We start from the raw sequence: 15,279 nt of genomic DNA on the forward strand, positions 1-15,279 counted from the left end.
TTCTACTTAACCACCTGCTATCATGAGAGACATCAGGGCTGCATCTTTTGAGCCCAGTACTGAGCCTGAAAAGCGTTTCCAACCCCACTTACAAGTGAAACTTGCTAAAATGTGCCTGGCTGCTCTTCACTGAAAAGCTTGGTTCTGCATACATTTTTAGCATACGTTTGCTCCTGCTGGGTCAGCCGAGCAGCGAATTTCTACTTAACCACCTGCTATCATGAGAGACATCAGGGCTGCATCTTTTGAGCCCAGTACTGAGCCTGAAAAGCGTTTCCAACCCCACATACAAGTGAAACTTGCTAAACTGTGCCTCTCTGCTCTTCACTGAAAAGCTTGGTTCTGCATACATTTTTAGCATACGTTTGTTCCTGCTGGGTCAGCCGAGCAGCACATTTCTACTTAACCACCTGCTATCATGAGAGACATCAGGGCTGCATCTTTTGAGCCTAGTAGTGAGCCTGAAAAGCATTTCCAACCCCACTTACAAGTGAAACTTGCTAAAATGTGCCTGGCTGCTCTTCACTGAAAAGTTTGTTTCTGCATACATTTTTAGCATACATTTGCTCCTGCTGGGTCAGCCGAGCAGCAAATTTCTACTTAACCACCTGCTATCATGAGAGACATCAGGGCTGCATCTTTTGAGCCCAGTACTGAGCCTGAAAAGCGTTTCCAACCCCACTTACAAGTGAAACTTGCTAAAATGTGCCTCTCTGCTCTTCACTGAAAAGCTCATTCTGCGTACATTTTTGGCATGGGTTTGCTCCTGCTGGGTCAGCCGAGCAGCAAATTTCTACTTAACCACCTGCTATCATGAGAGACATCAGGGCTGCATGTTTTGAGCCCAGTACTGAGCCTGAAAAGCATTTCCAACCCCACTTACAAGTGAAACTTGCTAAAATGTGCCTGGCTGCTCTTCACTGAAAAGCTTGTTTCTGCATACATTTTTGGCATACGTTTGCTCCTGCTGCGTCAGCAGAGCAGCGAATTTCTACTTAACCACCTGCTATCATGAGACATCAGGGCTGCATCTTTTAAGCCCAGTACTGAGCCTGAAAAGCGTTTCCAACCCCACTTACAAGTGAAACTTGCTAAAATGTGCCTGGCTGCTCTTCACTGAAAAGCTTGGTTCTGCACACATTTTTAGCATACGTTTGCTCCAGCTGGGTCAGCCGAGCTGCGAATTTCTACTTAACCACCTGCTATCATGAGAGACATCAGGGCTGCATCTTTTGAGCCCAGTACTGAGCCTGAAAAGCGTTTCCAACCCCACTTACAAGTGAAACTTGCTAAAATGTGCCTGGCTGCTCTTCACTGAAAAGCTTGGTTCTGCATACATTTTTAGCATACGTTTGCTCCTGCTGGGTCAGCCGAGCAGCGAATTTCTACTTAACCACCTGCTATCATGAGAGACATCAGGGCTGCATCTTTTGAGCCCAGTACTGAGCCTGAAAAGCGTTTCCAACCCCACTTACAAGTGAAACTTGCTAAAATGTGCCTCTCTGCTCTTCACTGAAAAGCTAATTCTGTGTACATTTTTGGCATGGGTTTGCTCCTGCTGGGTCAGCCGAGCAGCAAATTTCTACTTAACCAACTGCTATCATGAGAGACATCAGGGCTGCATCTTTTGAGCCCAGTACTGAGCCTGAAAAGCGTTTCCAACCCCACTTACAAGTGAAACTTGCTAAAATGTGCCTCTCTGCTCTTCACTGAAAAGCTCATTCTGCGTACATTTTTGGCATGGGTTTGCTCCTGCTGGGTCAGCCGAGCAGCAAATTTCTACTTAACCACCTGCTATCATGAGAGACATCAGGGCTGCATGTTTTGAGCCCAGTACTGAGCCTGAAAAGCATTTCCAACCCCACTTACAAGTGAAACTTGCTAAAATGTGCCTGGCTGCTCTTCACTGAAAAGCTTGTTTCTGCATACATTTTTGGCATACGTTTGCTCCTGCTGCGTCAGAAGAGCAGCGAATTTCTACTTAACCACCTGCTATCATGAGACATCAGGGCTGCATCTTTTGAGCCCAGTACTGAGCCTGAAAAGCGTTTCCAACCCCACTTACAAGTGAAACTTGCTAAAATGTGCCTGGCTGCTCTTCACTGAAAAGCTTGGTTCTGCACACATTTTTAGCATACGTTTGCTCCTGCTGGGTCAGCCGAGCAGCGAATTTCTACTTAACCACCTGCTATCATGAGAGACATCAGGGCTGCATCTTTTGAGCCCAGTACTGAGCCTGAAAAGCGTTTCCAACCCCACTTACAAGTGAAACTTGCTAAAATGTGCCTGGCTGCTCTTCACTGAAAAGCTTGGTTCTGCATACATTTTTAGCATACGTTTGCTCCTGCTGGGTCAGCCGAGCAGCGAATTTCTACTTAACCACCTGCTATCATGAGAGACATCAGGGCTGCATCTTTTGAGCCCAGTACTGAGCCTGAAAAGCGTTTCCAACCCCACTTACAAGTGAAACTTGCTAAAATGTGCCTCTCTGCTCTTCACTGAAAAGCTAATTCTGCGTACATTTTTGGCATGGGTTTGCTCCTGCTGGGTCAGCCGAGCAGCAAATTTCTACTTAACCACCTGCTATCATGAGAGACATCAGGGCTGCATCTTTTGAGCCCAGTACTGAGCCTGAAAAGCATTTCCAACCCCACTTACAAGTGAAACTTGCTAAAATGTGCCTAGCTGCTCTTCACTGAAAAGCTTGTTTCTGCATACATTTTTGGCATACGTTTGCTCCTGCTGGGTCAGCCGAGCAGCAAATTTCTACTTAACCACCTGCTATCATGAGAGACATCAGGGCTGCATCTTTTGAGCCCAGTACTGAGCCTGAAAAGCATTTCCAACCCCACTTACAAGTGAAACTTGATAAAATGTGCCTCTCTGCTCTTCACTGAAAAGCTTGGTTCTGCATACATTTTTAGCATACGTTTGCTCCTGCTGGGTCAGCCGAGCAGCAAATTTCTACTTATTCACCTGCTATCATGAGAGACATCAGGGCTGCATCTTTTGAGCCCAGTACTGAGCCCGAAAAGCATTTCCAACCCCACTTAAAAGTGAAACTTGCTAAAATATGCCTGGCTGCTCTTCACTGAAAAGCTTGGTTCTGCATACATTTTTAGCATACGTTTGCTCCTGCTGGGTCAGCCGAGCAGCACATTTCTACTTAACCACCTGCTATCATGAGAGACATCAGGGCTGCATCTTTTGAGGCCAGTACTAAGCCTGAAAAGCATTTCCAACCCCACTTACAAGTGAAACTTGCTAAAATGTGCCTAGCTGCTCTTCACTGAAAAGCTTGTTTCTGCATACATTTTTGGCATACGTTTGCTCCTGCTGGGTCAGCTGAGCAGCAAATTTCTACTTAACCACCTGCTATCATGAGAGACATCAGGGCTGCATCTTTTGAGCCCAGTACTGAGCCTGAAAAGCGTTTCCAACCCCACTTACAAGTGAAACTTGCTAAAATGTGCCTGGCTACTATTCACTGAAAAGCTTGGTTCTGCACACATTTTTAGCATACGTTTGCTCCTGCTGGGTCAGCCGAGCAGCAAATTAATACTTAACCACCTGCTATCATGAGAGACATCAGGGCTGCATCTTTTGAGCCCAGTACTGAGCCTGAAAAGCGTTTCCAACCCCACTTACAAGTGAAACTTGCTAAAATGTGCCTGGCTGCTCTTCACTGAAAAGCTGGTTTCTGCATACATTTTTGGCATACGTTTGCTCCTGCTGGGTCAGCCGAGCAGCACATTTCTACTTAACCACCTGCTATCATGAGACATCAGGGCTGCATCTTTTGAGCCCAGTACTGAGCCTGGAAAGCGTTTCCAACCCCACTTACAAGTGAAACTTGCTAAAATGTGCCTGGCTGCTCTTCACTGAAAAGCTTGGTTCTGCATAAATTTTTAGCATATGTTTGCTCCTGCTGGGCCAGCCGAGCAGCGAATTTCTACTTAACCACCTGCTATCATGAGAGACATCAGGGCTGCATCTTTTGAGCCCAGTACTGAGCCTGAAAAGCGTTTCCAACCCCACTTACAAGTGAAACTTGCTAAAATGTGCCTCTCTGCTCTTCACTGAAAAGCTGATTCAGCGTACATTTTTGGCATAGGTTTGCTCCTGCTGGGTCAGCCGAGCAGCAAATTTCTACTTAACCACCTGCTATCATGAGAGACATCAGGGCTGCATCTTTTGAGGCCAGTACTGAGCCTGAAAAGCATTTCCAACCCCACTTACAAGTGAAACTTGCTAAAATGTGCCTAGCTGCTCTTCACTGAAAAGCTTGTTTCTGCATACATTTTTGGCATATGTTTGCTCCTGCTGGGTCAGCCGAGCAGCAAATTTCTACTTAACCACCTGCTATCATGAGAGACATCAGGGCTGCATCTTTTGAGCCCAGTACTGAGCCTGAAAAGCGTTTCCAACCCCACTTACAAGTGAAACTTGCTAAAATGTGCCTGGCTGCTCTTCACTGAAAAGCTTGGTTCTGCATACATTTTTAGCATACGTTTGCTCCTGCTGGGTCAGCCGAGCAGCGAATTTCTACTTAACCACCTGCTATCATGAGAGACATCAGGGCTGCATCTTTTGAGCCCAGTACTGAGCCTGAAAAGCATTTCCAACCCCACTTACAAGTGAAACTTGCTAAAATATGCCTGGCTGCTCTTCACTGAAAAGCTTGGTTCTACATACATTTTTAGCATACGTTTGCTCCTGCTGGGTCTGCCGAGCAGCACATTTCTACTTAACCACCTGCTATCATGAGAGACATCAGGGCTGCATCTTTGGAGCCCAGTACTGCGCCTGAAAAGCGTTTCCAACCCCACTTACAGTGAAACTTGCTAAAATGTGCCTGGCTGCTCTTCACTGAAAAGCTTGGTTCTGCATACATTTTTAGCATACGTTTGCTCCTGCTGGGTCAGCCGAGCAGCGAATTTCTACTTAACCACCTGCTATCATGAGAGACATCAGGGCTGCATCTTTTGAGCCCAGTACTGAGCCTGAAAAGCGTTTCCAACCCCACTTACAAGTGAAACTTGCTAAAATGTGCCTAGCTGCTCTTCACTGAAAAGCTTGTTTCTGCATACATTTTTGGCATACGTTTGCTCCTGCTGGGTCAGCCGAGCAGCGAATTTCTACTTAACCACCTGCATCATAAGAGACATCAGGGCTGCATCTTTTGAGCCCAGTACTGAGCCTGAAAAGCATTTCCAACCCCACTTACAAGTGAAACTTGCTAAAATGTGCCTGGCTGCTCTTCACTGAAAAGCTTGGTTCTGCATACATTTTTAGCATACGTTTGCTCCTGCTGGGTCAGCCGAGCAGCACATTTCTACTTAACCACCTGCTATCATGAGAGACATCAGGGCTGCATCTTTTGAGCCCAGTACTGAGCCCGAAAAGCATTTCCAACCCCACTTAAAAGTGAAACTTGCTAAAATATGCCTGGCTGCTCTTCACTGAAAAGATTGGTTCTGCATACATTTTTAGCATACGTTTGCTCCTGCTGGGTCAGCCGAGCAGCACATTTCTACTTAACCACCTGCTATCATGAGAGACATCAGGGCTGCATCTTTTGAGCCTAGTAGTGAGCCTGAAAAGCATTTCCAACCCCACTTACAAGTGAAACTTGCTAAAATGTGCCTGGCTGCTCTTCACTGAAAAGTTTGTTTCTGCATAAATTTTTAGCATATGTTTGCTCTTGCTGGGTCAGCCGAGCAGCAAATTTCTACTTAACCACCTGCTATCATGAGAGACATCAGGGCTGCATCTTTTGAGCCCAGTACTGAGCCTGAAAAGCGTTTCCAACCCCACTTACAAGTGAAACTTGCTAAAATGTGCCTCTCTGCTCTTCACTGAAAAGCTCATTCTGCGTACATTTTTGGCATGGGTTTGCTCCTGCTGGGTCAGCCGAGCAGCAAATTTCTACTTAACCACCTGCTATCATGAGAGACATCAGGGCTGCATGTTTTGAGCCCAGTACTGAGCCTGAAAAGCATTTCCAACCCCACTTACAAGTGAAACTTGCTAAAATGTGCCTGGCTGCTCTTCACTGAAAAGCTTGTTTCTGCATACATTTTTGGCATACGTTTGCTCCTGCTGCGTCAGCAGAGCAGCGAATTTCTACTTAACCACCTGCTATCATGAGACATCAGGGCTGCATCTTTTGAGCCCAGTACTGAGCCTGAAAAGCATTTCCAACCCCACTTACAAGTGAAACTTGCTAAAATATGCCTGGCTGCTCTTCACTGAAAAGCTTGGTTCTGCATACATTTTTAGCATACGTTTGCTCCTGCTGGGTCTGCCGAGCAGCACATTTCTACTTAACCACCTGCTATCATGAGAGACATCAGGGCTGCATCTTTGGAGCCCAGTACTGCGCCTGAAAAGCGTTTCCAACCCCACTTACAGTGAAACTTGCTAAAATGTGCCTGGCTGCTCTTCACTGAAAAGCTTGGTTCTGCATACATTTTTAGCATACGTTTGCTCCTGCTGGGTCAGCCGAGCAGCGAATTTCTACTTAACCACCTGCATCATAAGAGACATCAGAGCTGCATCTTTTGAGCCCAGTACTGAGCCTGAAAAGCATTTCCAATCCCACTTACAAGTGAAACTTGCTAAAATGTGCCTGGCTGCTCTTCACTGAAAAGCTTGGTTCTGCATACATTTTTAGCATACGTTTGCTCCTGCTGGGTCAGCCGAGCAGCACATTTCTACTTAACCACCTGCTATCATGAGAGACATCAGGGCTGCATCTTTTGAGCCCAGTACTGAGCCCGAAAAGCATTTCCAACCCCACTTAAAAGTGAAACTTGCTAAAATATGCCTGGCTGCTCTTCACTGAAAAGATTGGTTCTGCATAAATTTTTAGCATACATTTGCTCCTGCTGGGTCAGCCGAGCAGCACATTTCTACTTAACCGTCTGCTATCATGAGAGACATCAGGGCTGCATCTTTTGAGCCTAGTAGTGAGCCTGAAAAGCATTTCCAACCCCACTTACAAGTGAAACTTGCTAAAATGTGCCTGGCTGCTCTTCACTGAAAAGTTTGTTTCTGCATAAATTTTTAGCATACGTTTGCTCCTGCTGGGTCAGCCGAGCAGCAAATTTCTACTTAACCACCTGCTATCATGAGAGACATCAGGGCTGCATCTTTTGAGCCCAGTACTGAGCCTGAAAAGCGTTTCCAACCCCACTTACAAGTGAAACTTGCTAAAATGTGCCTCTCTGCTCTTCACTGAAAAGCTCATTCTGCGTACATTTTTGGCATGGGTTTGCTCCTGCTGGGTCAGCCGAGCAGCAAATTTCTACTTAACCACCTGCTATCATGAGAGACATCAGGGCTGCATGTTTTGAGCCCAGTACTGAGCCTGAAAAGCATTTCCAACCCCACTTACAAGTGAAACTTGCTAAAATGTGCCTGGCTGCTCTTCACTGAAAAGCTTGTTTCTGCATACATTTTTGGCATACGTTTGCTCCTGCTGCGTCAGCAGAGCAGCGAATTTCTACTTAACCACCTGCTATCATGAGACATCAGGGCTGCATCTTTTGAGCCCAGTACTGAGCCTGAAAAGCGTTTCCAACCCCACTTACAAGTGAAACTTGCTAAAATGTGCCTGGCTGCTCTTCACTGAAAAGCTTGGTTCTGCACACATTTTTAGCATACGTTTGCTCCAGCTGGGTCAGCCGAGCTGCGAATTTCTACTTAACCACCTGCTATCATGAGAGACATCAGGGCTGCATCTTTTGAGCCCAGTACTGAGCCTGAAAAGCGTTTCCAACCCCACTTACAAGTGAAACTTGCTAAAATGTGCCTGGCTGCTCTTCACTGAAAAGCTTGGTTCTGCATACATTTTTAGCATACGTTTGCTCCTGCTGGGTCAGCCGAGCAGCGAATTTCTACTTAACCACCTGCTATCATGAGAGACATCAGGGCTGCATCTTTTGAGCCCAGTACTGAGCCTGAAAAGCGTTTCCAACCCCACTTACAAGTGAAACTTGCTAAAATGTGCCTCTCTGCTCTTCACTGAAAAGCTAATTCTGCGTACATTTTTGGCATGGGTTTGCTCCTGCTGGGTCAGCCGAGCAGCAATTTTCTACTTAACTACCTGCTATCATGATAGACATCAGGGCTGCATCTTTTGAGCCCAGTACTGAGCCTGAAAAGCGTTTCCAACCCCACTTACAAGTGAAACTTGCTAAAATGTGCCTAGCTGCTCTTCACTGAAAAGCTTGGTTCTGCACACATTTTTAGCATACGTTTGCTCCTGCTGGGTCAGCCGAGCAGCGAATTTCTACTTAACCACCTGCTATCATTAGAGACATCAGGGCTGCATCTTTTGAGCCCAGTACTGAGCCTGAAAAGCGTTTCCAACCCCACTTACAAGTGAAACTTGCTAAAATGTGCCCGGCTGCTCTTCACTGAAAAGCTTGGTTCTGCACACATTTTTAGCATACGTTTGCTCCTGCTGGGTCAGCCGAGCACCGAATTTCTACTTAACCACCTGCTATCATGAGAGACATCAGGGCTGCATCTTTTGAGCCCAGTACTGAGCCTGAAAAGCGTTTCCAACCCCACTTACAAGTGAAACTTGCTAAAATGTGCCTGGCTGCTCTTCACTGAAAAGCTTGGTTCTGCACACATTTTTAGCATACGTTTGCTCCAGCTGGGTCAGCCGAGCTGCGAATTTCTACTTAACCACCTGCTATCATGAGAGACATCAGGGCTGCATCTTTTGAGCCCAGTACTGAGCCTGAAAAGCGTTTCCAACCCCACTTACAAGTGAAACTTGCTAAAATGTGCCTGGCTGCTCTTCACTGAAAAGCTTGGTTCTGCATACATTTTTAGCATACGTTTGCTCCTGCTGGGTCAGCCGAGCAGCGAATTTCTACTTAACCACCTGCTATCATGAGAGACATCAGGGCTGCATCTTTTGAGCCCAGTACTGAGCCTGAAAAGCATTTCCAACCCCACTTACAAGTGAAACTTGCTAAAATATGCCTGGCTGCTCTTCACTGAAAAGCTTGGTTCTACATACATTTTTAGCATACGTTTGCTCCTGCTGGGTCTGCCGAGCAGCACATTTCTACTTAACCACCTGCTATCATGAGAGACATCAGGGCTGCATCTTTGGAGCCCAGTACTGCGCCTGAAAAGCGTTTCCAACCCCACTTACAGTGAAACTTGCTAAAATGTGCCTGGCTGCTCTTCACTGAAAAGCTTGGTTCTGCATACATTTTTAGCATACGTTTGCTCCTGCTGGGTCAGCCGAGCAGCGAATTTCTACTTAACCACCTGCTATCATGAGAGACATCAGGGCTGCATCTTTTGAGCCCAGTACTGAGCCTGAAAAGCGTTTCCAACCCCACTTACAAGTGAAACTTGCTAAAATGTGCCTAGCTGCTCTTCACTGAAAAGCTTGTTTCTGCATACATTTTTGGCATACGTTTGCTCCTGCTGGGTCAGCCGAGCAGCGAATTTCTACTTAACCACCTGCATCATAAGAGACATCAGGGCTGCATCTTTTGAGCCCAGTACTGAGCCTGAAAAGCATTTCCAACCCCACTTACAAGTGAAACTTGCTAAAATGTGCCTGGCTGCTCTTCACTGAAAAGCTTGGTTCTGCATACATTTTTAGCATACGTTTGCTCCTGCTGGGTCAGCCGAGCAGCGAATTTCTACTTAACCACCTGCATCATAAGAGACATCAGGGCTGCATCTTTTGAGCCCAGTACTGAGCCTGAAAAGCATTTCCAACCCCACTTACAAGTGAAACTTGCTAAAATGTGCCTAGCTGCTCTTCACTGAAAAGCTTGTTTCTGCATACATTTTTGGCATATGTTTGCTCCTGCTGGGTCAGCCGAGCAGCAAATTTCTACTTAACCACCTGCTATCATGAGAGACATCAGGGCTGCATCTTTTGAGCCCAGTACTGAGCCTGAAAAGCGTTTCCAACCCCACTTACAAGTGAAACTTGCTAAAATGTGCCTGGCTGCTCTTCACTGAAAAGCTTGGTTCTGCATACATTTTTAGCATACGTTTGCTCCTGCTGGGTCAGCCGAGCAGCGAATTTCTACTTAACCACCTGCTATCATGAGAGACATCAGGGCTGCATCTTTTGAGCCCAGTACTGAGCCTGAAAAGCATTTCCAACCCCACTTACAAGTGAAACTTGCTAAAATATGCCTGGCTGCTCTTCACTGAAAAGCTTGGTTCTACATACATTTTTAGCATACGTTTGCTCCTGCTGGGTCTGCCGAGCAGCACATTTCTACTTAACCACCTGCTATCATGAGAGACATCAGGGCTGCATCTTTGGAGCCCAGTACTGCGCCTGAAAAGCGTTTCCAACCCCACTTACAGTGAAACTTGCTAAAATGTGCCTGGCTGCTCTTCACTGAAAAGCTTGGTTCTGCATACATTTTTAGCATACGTTTGCTCCTGCTGGGTCAGCCGAGCAGCGAATTTCTACTTAACCACCTGCTATCATGAGAGACATCAGGGCTGCATCTTTTGAGCCCAGTACTGAGCCTGAAAAGCGTTTCCAACCCCACTTACAAGTGAAACTTGCTAAAATGTGCCTAGCTGCTCTTCACTGAAAAGCTTGTTTCTGCATACATTTTTGGCATACGTTTGCTCCTGCTGGGTCAGCCGAGCAGCGAATTTCTACTTAACCACCTGCATCATAAGAGACATCAGGGCTGCATCTTTTGAGCCCAGTACTGAGCCTGAAAAGCATTTCCAACCCCACTTACAAGTGAAACTTGCTAAAATGTGCCTGGCTGCTCTTCACTGAAAAGCTTGGTTCTGCATACATTTTTAGCATACGTTTGCTCCTGCTGGGTCAGCCGAGCAGCACATTTCTACTTAACCACCTGCTATCATGAGAGACATCAGGGCTGCATCTTTTGAGCCCAGTACTGAGCCCGAAAAGCATTTCCAACCCCACTTAAAAGTGAAACTTGCTAAAATATGCCTGGCTGCTCTTCACTGAAAAGATTGGTTCTGCATACATTTTTAGCATACGTTTGCTCCTGCTGGGTCAGCCGAGCAGCACATTTCTACTTAACCACCTGCTATCATGAGAGACATCAGGGCTGCATCTTTTGAGCCTAGTAGTGAGCCTGAAAAGCATTTCCAACCCCACTTACAAGTGAAACTTGCTAAAATGTGCCTGGCTGCTCTTCACTGAAAAGTTTGTTTCTGCATAAATTTTTAGCATATGTTTGCTCTTGCTGGGTCAGCCGAGCAGCAAATTTCTACTTAACCACCTGCTATCATGAGAGACATCAGGGCTGCATCTTTTGAGCCCAGTACTGAGCCTGAAAAGCGTTTCCAACCCCACTTACAAGTGAAACTTGCTAAAATGTGCCTCTCTGCTCTTCACTGAAAAGCTCATTCTGCGTACATTTTTGGCATGGGTTTGCTCCTGCTGGGTCAGCCGAGCAGCAAATTTCTACTTAACCACCTGCTATCATGAGAGACATCAGGGCTGCATGTTTTGAGCCCAGTACTGAGCCTGAAAAGCATTTCCAACCCCACTTACAAGTGAAACTTGCTAAAATGTGCCTGGCTGCTCTTCACTGAAAAGCTTGTTTCTGCATACATTTTTGGCATACGTTTGCTCCTGCTGCGTCAGCAGAGCAGCGAATTTCTACTTAACCACCTGCTATCATGAGACATCAGGGCTGCATCTTTTGAGCCCAGTACTGAGCCTGAAAAGCATTTCCAACCCCACTTACAAGTGAAACTTGCTAAAATATGCCTGGCTGCTCTTCACTGAAAAGCTTGGTTCTGCATACATTTTTAGCATACGTTTGCTCCTGCTGGGTCTGCCGAGCAGCACATTTCTACTTAACCACCTGCTATCATGAGAGACATCAGGGCTGCATCTTTGGAGCCCAGTACTGCGCCTGAAAAGCGTTTCCAACCCCACTTACAGTGAAACTTGCTAAAATGTGCCTGGCTGCTCTTCACTGAAAAGCTTGGTTCTGCATACATTTTTAGCATACGTTTGCTCCTGCTGGGTCAGCCGAGCAGCGAATTTCTACTTAACCACCTGCATCATAAGAGACATCAGAGCTGCATCTTTTGAGCCCAGTACTGAGCCTGAAAAGCATTTCCAATCCCACTTACAAGTGAAACTTGCTAAAATGTGCCTGGCTGCTCTTCACTGAAAAGCTTGGTTCTGCATACATTTTTAGCATACGTTTGCTCCTGCTGGGTCAGCCGAGCAGCAAATTTCTACTTAACCACCTGCTATCATGAGAGACATCAGGGCTGCATCTTTTGAGCCCAGTACTGAGCCTGAAAAGCGTTTCCAACCCCACTTACAAGTGAAACTTGCTAAAATGTGCCTCTCTGCTCTTCACTGAAAAGCTCATTCTGCGTACATTTTTGGCATGGGTTTGCTCCTGCTGGGTCAGCCGAGCAGCAAATTTCTACTTAACCACCTGCTATCATGAGAGACATCAGGGCTGCATGTTTTGAGCCCAGTACTGAGCCTGAAAAGCATTTCCAACCCCACTTACAAGTGAAACTTGCTAAAATGTGCCTGGCTGCTCTTCACTGAAAAGCTTGTTTCTGCATACATTTTTGGCATACGTTTGCTCCTGCTGCGTCAGCAGAGCAGCGAATTTCTACTTAACCACCTGCTATCATGAGACATCAGGGCTGCATCTTTTGAGCCCAGTACTGAGCCTGAAAAGCATTTCCAACCCCACTTACAAGTGAAACTTGCTAAAATATGCCTGGCTGCTCTTCACTGAAAAGCTTGGTTCTGCATACATTTTTAGCATACGTTTGCTCCTGCTGGGTCTGCCGAGCAGCACATTTCTACTTAACCACCTGCTATCATGAGAGACATCAGGGCTGCATCTTTGGAGCCCAGTACTGCGCCTGAAAAGCGTTTCCAACCCCACTTACAGTGAAACTTGCTAAAATGTGCCTGGCTGCTCTTCACTGAAAAGCTTGGTTCTGCATACATTTTTAGCATACGTTTGCTCCTGCTGGGTCAGCCGAGCAGCGAATTTCTACTTAACCACCTGCATCATAAGAGACATCAGAGCTGCATCTTTTGAGCCCAGTACTGAGCCTGAAAAGCATTTCCAATCCCACTTACAAGTGAAACTTGCTAAAATGTGCCTGGCTGCTCTTCACTGAAAAGCTTGGTTCTGCATACATTTTTAGCATACGTTTGCTCCTGCTGGGTCAGCCGAGCAGCACATTTCTACTTAACCACCTGCTATCATGAGAGACATCAGGGCTGCATCTTTTGAGCCCAGTACTGAGCCCGAAAAGCATTTCCAACCCCACTTAAAAGTGAAACTTGCTAAAATATGCCTGGCTGCTCTTCACTGAAAAGATTGGTTCTGCATAAATTTTTAGCATACATTTGCTCCTGCTGGGTCAGCCGAGCAGCACATTTCTACTTAACCGTCTGCTATCATGAGAGACATCAGGGCTGCATCTTTTGAGCCTAGTAGTGAGCCTGAAAAGCATTTCCAACCCCACTTACAAGTGAAACTTGCTAAAATGTGCCTGGCTGCTCTTCACTGAAAAGTTTGTTTCTGCATAAATTTTTAGCATACGTTTGCTCCTGCTGGGTCAGCCGAGCAGCAAATTTCTACTTAACCACCTGCTATCATGAGAGACATCAGGGCTGCATCTTTTGAGCCCAGTACTGAGCCTGAAAAGCGTTTCCAACCCCACTTACAAGTGAAACTTGCTAAAATGTGCCTCTCTGCTCTTCACTGAAAAGCTCATTCTGCGTACATTTTTGGCATGGGTTTGCTCCTGCTGGGTCAGCCGAGCAGCAAATTTCTACTTAACCACCTGCTATCATGAGAGACATCAGGGCTGCATGTTTTGAGCCCAGTACTGAGCCTGAAAAGCATTTCCAACCCCACTTACAAGTGAAACTTGCTAAAATGTGCCTGGCTGCTCTTCACTGAAAAGCTTGTTTCTGCATACATTTTTGGCATACGTTTGCTCCTGCTGCGTCAGCAGAGCAGCGAATTTCTACTTAACCACCTGCTATCATGAGACATCAGGGCTGCATCTTTTGAGCCCAGTACTGAGCCTGAAAAGCGTTTCCAACCCCACTTACAAGTGAAACTTGCTAAAATGTGCCTGGCTGCTCTTCACTGAAAAGCTTGGTTCTGCACACATTTTTAGCATACGTTTGCTCCAGCTGGGTCAGCCGAGCTGCGAATTTCTACTTAACCACCTGCTATCATGAGAGACATCAGGGCTGCATCTTTTGAGCCCAGTACTGAGCCTGAAAAGCGTTTCCAACCCCACTTACAAGTGAAACTTGCTAAAATGTGCCTGGCTGCTCTTCACTGAAAAGCTTGGTTCTGCATACATTTTTAGCATACGTTTGCTCCTGCTGGGTCAGCCGAGCAGCGAATTTCTACTTAACCACCTGCTATCATGAGAGACATCAGGGCTGCATCTTTTGAGCCCAGTACTGAGCCTGAAAAGCGTTTCCAACCCCACTTACAAGTGAAACTTGCTAAAATGTGCCTCTCTGCTCTTCACTGAAAAGCTAATTCTGCGTACATTTTTGGCATGGGTTTGCTCCTGCTGGGTCAGCCGAGCAGCAATTTTCTACTTAACTACCTGCTATCATGATAGACATCAGGGCTGCATCTTTTGAGCCCAGTACTGAGCCTGAAAAGCGTTTCCAACCCCACTTACAAGTGAAACTTGCTAAAATGTGCCTAGCTGCTCTTCACTGAAAAGCTTGGTTCTGCACACATTTTTAGCATACGTTTGCTCCTGCTGGGTCAGCCGAGCAGCGAATTTCTACTTAACCACCTGCTATCATTAGAGACATCAGGGCTGCATCTTTTGAGCCCAGTACTGAGCCTGAAAAGCGTTTCCAACCCCACTTACAAGTGAAACTTGCTAAAATGTGCCCGGCTGCTCTTCACTGAAAAGCTTGGTTCTGCACACATTTTTAGCATACGTTTGCTCCTGCTGGGTCAGCCGAGCACCGAATTTCTACTTAACCACCTGCTATCATGAGAGACATCAGGGCTGCATCTTTTGAGCCCAGTACTGAGCCTGAAAAGCGTTTCCAACCCCACTTACAAGTGAAACTTGCTAAAATGTGCCTGGCTGCTCTTCACTGAAAAGCTTGGTTCTGCACACATTTTTAGCATACGTTTGCTCCAGCTGGGTCAGCCGAGCTGCGAATTTCTACTTAACCACCTGCTATCATGAGAGACATCAGGGCTGCATCTTTTGAGCCCAGTACTGAGCCTGAAAAGC

Source organism: Lissotriton helveticus, chromosome 5_1 (genome assembly GCF_964261635.1).
Source record: "Lissotriton helveticus chromosome 5_1, aLisHel1.1, whole genome shotgun sequence".
NCBI lineage: Eukaryota > Metazoa > Chordata > Amphibia > Caudata > Salamandridae > Lissotriton > Lissotriton helveticus.